At 42.1% G+C, this 6,190-nt stretch overlaps 1 pseudogene; it reads left to right on the top strand.

Moving 5' to 3' along the window:
- The first annotated feature begins 5,142 nt into the window (after positions 1-5,142).
- On the top strand, positions 5,143-5,257 carry LOC138804082 (U6atac minor spliceosomal RNA; annotated as a pseudogene).
- The last annotated feature ends 933 nt before the right edge of the window (positions 5,258-6,190 follow it).

Raw genomic sequence — 6,190 nt, 5'->3', positions numbered from 1 at the left:
TCTGAAAAGAAGAAGGGACCTGGGACTTCAACTTGGTCCTTGGCCTTAAACTCACAGCCTAGGCCTTGAACTCAGGTCAGGGCCTTGAACTCAGTACCTGGAACTTGAATTCACAGCTTGAGCCTTCAACTTCATGCCTAGGCCTTGAAGTGGGCCCCAGGCCTGGAACTCAGGGCGTGGTACTTAAATTCACAGCCTGAGCTTAGAACTCAGAACCTGGAACTTAAATGAGGGCCTTGGACCGTGAACTCAGGTCTTGAGCCTTGAACTGACACACTGGATGTTGAACAAGGAGCCTGGGGCTTAAACTCACAGCTCAGGCATGAACCTAGGCCTGGGCCTTGAACTTAAGGTCTGGGACTTTAATTCACAGTGTTAGTCTTGAACTCAGGGCTTGCAACATGAACTACTGCCTGGAATCTGAATTTGGAGTCTGGGACTTGAACCATATCCTGAGTTTTTAATGCAGGGCCTGGGTCTTGAATTCAGGGCATGGGAGTTGAACTTGGGGCTTAGGACTTAAAACTCAGGGCCTGGGAGTAGAACTCATAGCCTGGGCCTTAAACTCACAGCCTGGAACTTGAGAACTGGGCCCTGAACCTTGAACATGGGGCCTGGAATTGAAATTGGGGCCTGGGCTTTGAGCTCATGGCCTGAGACTTGAACTTAAGGCCTGATAACCTGGGCCTGAAACTTTGTGCCTGAGCACTGAACTCCCAGACTGGGCCATGAACTCACAGCTAGGGCCTTGAACTCATGGACTCCTACTTTAACTAGGGCCCAGCACATTGGATTCAGGGGACAGGGGGGCCTGGGACTCCAATTTGGGGCCTGGCCTTAAACTCATGCCTTGGCCTTAGTCTCACGGTCTGGGCATTGAACTCATTCTGGGCCTGGAACTCAGGATCTGGGACTTGAACTCACAATCTGGGCCTGAAACTCAGAGGCTGAGCCTTGAAATTAAAAGCCAAGCAGTAAACTGTTTGACTGGACCTTGAACAGGGGGCCTGTGATTTGAACTCATAGCCAGGCTTGAAACTCTGGGCTTGAATTTTGTAATATCAGCCTGGGACATGTACTCATGGCCTGGCACTTGAACTGGGACCCTGGATCTTAAACTAACAAACTGGGACTTTAACTCAAGACCTGGTCTTTCAACTTGGAGCCTACAACTTGAATTCAAGTTCTGCAATTTGAACGCATGGCTTTAGACTTGTACTTGGGGCCTCTGACTAGAACTTGCAGCCTGGGTCTTAAACCAGTAGCCTTGCCCTTGAATTCAGGTCTGGGACTTGAATGCAGGTCATGGGTCTTGAATTCCCAACCCAGGTCTTGAACTAAGGGTCTTGCCCTGAATTCTCAGCTGGGGACTTGAACTTGGGGCCTGGAACTTGAACTCATAGTCTGGGCCTTGAATTTAGGGCCTGGGACTTGAATGGAAGGGCTGTATTTGAATTTGCAGCCCAAGCATTGAATTATCAGTATGGGACCTGAATATGGTGTCTGGTACTTGAACTCAAGGCCTGGGATATGAACTTGAGGCCTAGGACTTGAATTTGGGACCTGGGACTTGAACTAAGGACCTGGAACTTGAACTTAGGGCTTGGGACTTGAACTCGGGTACTGGGACTAGAACTTGCAGCCTGGGACTTGTAATCAAGTCTTGTGATGTGAACTTGGGGCCTGGGCCTGAAATTGGGGGCGTGAGATGTTCACTCTGTTACTGGGACTGGAACTCAAAGAACAGGCCTTGAACTCAGCACGGAACTTAAACTGGCACCCAGGACTTTGAACTGGGGCCAGGAACTTGAGCTTAGGGCCTGGGCCTTGAAGTCCACGTCTGGGACTTAGACTCAGGCTGGTCATCAAACTCTGGGTCTGGTCCTTGAACAGGGGGCCTCAGACTTGAACTCCCTACCATGGCCCTGAAACTCTAGGCCTGGGCATTATTCTCACAGACTGGGCCTTGAACTCACAGCCTCGTAGATGAACTGGGGCCCTGGTCTTGAACTGGAAAGGGAAGGGGAGACCTGGGATTCAACTTGGGGCCTGAGCCTTGAACTCACAGCCAGGGCCTTGAACTCAAGGCCTGGTAATTGAATTCCCAGTCTGAGCCTTGAACTTGGGGCCTGGGCCTTGAACTTTCAGCCCAGGTCTTTAATTGGATGGTGAGCCTTAAACTCACAGCCTTAGCCTTGAACACAAGGCTTGGGCCTTGATCTATCGACCTGTAATTCACAGCTTTGTAGATGAACTGGGGCCCAGGTCCTTGAGCAGGGAAGGAAGCTGAAAGAATAGAATGGAAGAAAGATGGCCTCTTCAGTAAATGGTGCTGGCACAATTGTTAAACACCTGTAGAAAACTAAAGCTACACCCTAATATATCACCCTGTACCAGAAACAACTCCAAATGGATCAAACACATCGAAGTCAAAGCAGACACAATGAAAACATTACAGGAAGAAATAGGAGAAATTCTAGGCCTCCTTGGCACAGGCTGGAATTTTCTTAATAAAGACCCAGAAACATAACAAATCAAAGAAAGTTTGGACAAATGAGATTGCATCGCAAAGGACATAGCTAGCAAGATCAATAGAAAGCACATGAATTGAGAGATCTTCACTAGCCATACAACAGACAAGGGACTCATATCTAAAATATACTTAGAACTCAAAAAATAAATCTACCAACAACAAATCCTCAAAGAAACAACTACCCAATTATTATTTGTGCTAAAGGCATGAAGAGAGACTAATGTGAATAGGAAATAAGAATGGCCAATAGACACATGAAGAAATGCTCAACTTCTCTAGCCAGAAATGTAATGCAAGTCAAAACAACATTGAGATTCTTCTGACCTATTTAGAATGGCTATAATCAAGGATTCTAATTTAAAAAAAAACAGATGCAGGAGAGGATGTGGTCAAAAGGGAACCTTACTGCATTGCTGGCGGGTGTGTGATCTTGTTCAACCATTTTGCAAAGCAGGATGGAGGTTCCTCAAAAGACTCCACATCGAGCACCCCTATGACCCAGCAATCGCACTTTGAGCATTTACCCAGTCACAAACAAGTCCATACAAAAGCTTCCAGCATACCTATATCCTATGTTTATCACAGCATTATTCACCATAGCTAAGATATCGAAACAACCCAGATGCCCTTTAGTAGATGAATGGATCAAAAAAATGTGGTATATATGTGCAATGGAAATCTATGCCTCCATCAGCAAAATGACATTGTCTTAATTGTTAGGAAAGGGAAAGACTCGGAAAACTTATATTAAGAGAAGTAAGCCAGGCCCAAAGAAACATAGGTCCCATGGTTTCCCTAGTATATGTCTAACACAAGCAGAAATGTTCAAAAGCTATGTACATATGACCATATAAGGTGATGTTAAGTGAAATGAACCCCAAGATAGGGACATAAGAAGTTTCATTTCTCTTGCTGTTATTTTTAATATATTTTTAAATGTACTATGTGATTTATTTTTGTTTCTTTTGTATGTGCTTACCCCATTGTATAACCCCTGTTTTCGTTGTATTTGCTTCTGGTGCCCTGCATCTTGCTTATATATTTTTATGGTTTGTGGAGAGGAAGAGAAATAACAAAATGTTGAAATGAGGATACGGGTTGATCCATTGTAACAATAAGATGTACAACACACTGTTGAAAAAAACCTTACAACTTTGGGTGGAGAGGGAAGAGTTGGGGTGATGAGAGAGAAGGGATGGTAGGTGAAAATACAAAGGAGGAGGTAACAATTCTGTTAGGAAATGTACTCATTACCTTACTCATGTATGTATGTGTACAGTATCTTTTCAATACAAATATATACTAAACATGATTATGTGTTGGAGGCAAAGGATATCAGACTTGTGGATGCAAAACTGTTCTCAGACAAGAAAATGAACTAATGTTAACAGAAAATAATTTCAACTGCTGATATAATATTAAACCCTTTGGGATGTTCTCAAAGCCATTACTGAGTAATCATATGTAACAATAGCAAGACAGAGTGAAGTACTCAATATAGGTGTTTGTATTATACTAGACCAAACAAAAGTAGATATGAAGTAGCAGTTAGTCCTTATACCTTTCCAGGCCTAGAATGTGTTTGCCATATTTTGTAGAGCTCCACTTGATTAAAAAAAAAGACAGAAGGAAAAAGTTCACAATCATACTTAAAATTGTCTGAGACATTTTGTGAAATGTTTAGTGATGTGCAATAACCATTAACCGTTAATGTCATATTTTTATAATTACCTTTTTTTGCAACTTGTATCCTCTACTACAATAACAGGCAGGTTTTTGTGTAAGTCACTTTGGCTTGATCTCAGCACTCTTCCAAAATCTCTACAGCCTTTTGGATCATGGCCAGCACTCTCCTAGTTTGAGCCACTGTGATGCTTCAAGAGTTCTGGTGGTTAATTGGAGATAAGATTCTCATATACTTTCATTCTCCTGGTGGATTTGACCCAACAACCAAACGTCTCAGCCTCCTGAATAGCTAGGATTGGAGATGGGAGTCACCAGCACCCATCTAGAAAATTTTACACAAGTATACCTCAATGAAGATTTTTTTAATCAGTTGTGAGGCCTGATCTCTGGGCTGGGCACTGTCCCTCAGCTCTTCAGCTCAAGGCTAGCACTCTACCACTTGATCCACAGCATCACTTCTGCCTTTTATGTTTATGTGATGCTGAGGAATCAAACCCAGGGCCTCATGCATGCAAGGCAAGCACTCTAACACTAAGCCACCTACCCAGCCCTCAATGAAGATTCTTTTTGTATTGTAAAAATGTTGTACATTACATTACATTACCTGAGTAGGGAAATGAGTACATTTCATAGCGAGCATTGTTACCTCCTCTTTTATTTTCCCCCTACCATCACTTCCCTCCCCAACTCCTCACTCCTGCCGCCGACATTGTAAAGTTCATTAAAAAAATATATATGCAAGATGCAGAGCTCCAGCGTCAAATCCAGTAAAAACAGGGGATATACCTTGGGGGAAGAACATACAATCGAAACAAAAGAATCACATAGCATAGTGTAAGTACATTAAAAACACTAGCAAGCAAGAAAAAAGAAAACCTCTTGTGTCCCTATCTGGGGAACATTTTGCTTAACATTATCTCATAGAGTTGTATAAGGAGAGAAGGTCAGCACTCCCCTTGACAAGGATGGAAGAGGCCCTTGGGCCTGACAACATGCATATGGTTAAGGCATTGCCACCTACTTCAATGAAGATTCTTAAGTGAAGGAAAATGAAACTTTGGGAATAGTGACACTGAAAAGCTGTGGTAGCCTACTTCCTAATATACATGTACAGTGATTCTGAATCACACAAGATTGTTTTCAAAACTATACCATGAATATCAGTGACTTTTCCATTTATACTGGTTTGAATATGCAGTTTTCTAAGTTGATAGGAGCAGAAGCATTCAGATGCTGCTGTCCATAGGACAAAAGCTGCAATAATGAGACAATACCATCAAAACAGACATGGGAATGTAAAAATAGAAGGATAATAGCGGTTCACTATTGCATAATCTAGAAGCATCCAAGAGCCAAACAAATGACCTACAGAAATAGTGTTTGGAAGGTGGAAAAATCATATAGCTTGGTTGATACCTTCTAAAGTAATTTGGACTCAGCAAAGCAGGATCCCTTCCATAAGAATGAAGAAAACATCCCCAGTGGTTGTTTATTTTACAAACAGTTGTCACCTTTTAAATTAGCTCTCTTGAAATTGTTCTTTGATATTATAATAGGGAAAGATTGCTCATTTCCAATTCATAACCTTAGGACTTGCAGATCAACTTACGCTTCTGTCAACTGAAACAGATAGTAATTGCATGGACGGCCCAACAATGCAGTCTTCTATATAATAAATTTTATGACAACTATGCTAATATTAGCAGACCTGTACCTTGTTGGAATGTTCTGTATTTTGCACAATTCTCCAAGCAGATATGACATCATTCATTGCTTTTATTCTCTTCCATTATAAAATCAGAGAAAATTGTTCCATGTGTTACCTGCATTTCTCACAGTAAGAAATATATAATAAGTTGGAACAGTGTAGTTTGGAGTAAAAAACAATGAGTGGAGATAGACAAATCAGAAGACTCGGCTTTTTATGAAAATTACCAACCCACAGTGACAAAGAATAATTGGGCCTAAAAT

This window comes from Dipodomys merriami, unplaced genomic scaffold (assembly GCF_024711535.1).
Source record: "Dipodomys merriami isolate MVZ:Mamm:240054 unplaced genomic scaffold, mDipMer1.0.p SCAF_3544, whole genome shotgun sequence".
NCBI lineage: Eukaryota > Metazoa > Chordata > Mammalia > Rodentia > Heteromyidae > Dipodomys > Dipodomys merriami.
Note: the sequence above shows the minus strand (reverse complement) of the source record. Positions and strands in the feature narration are given on the sequence as shown.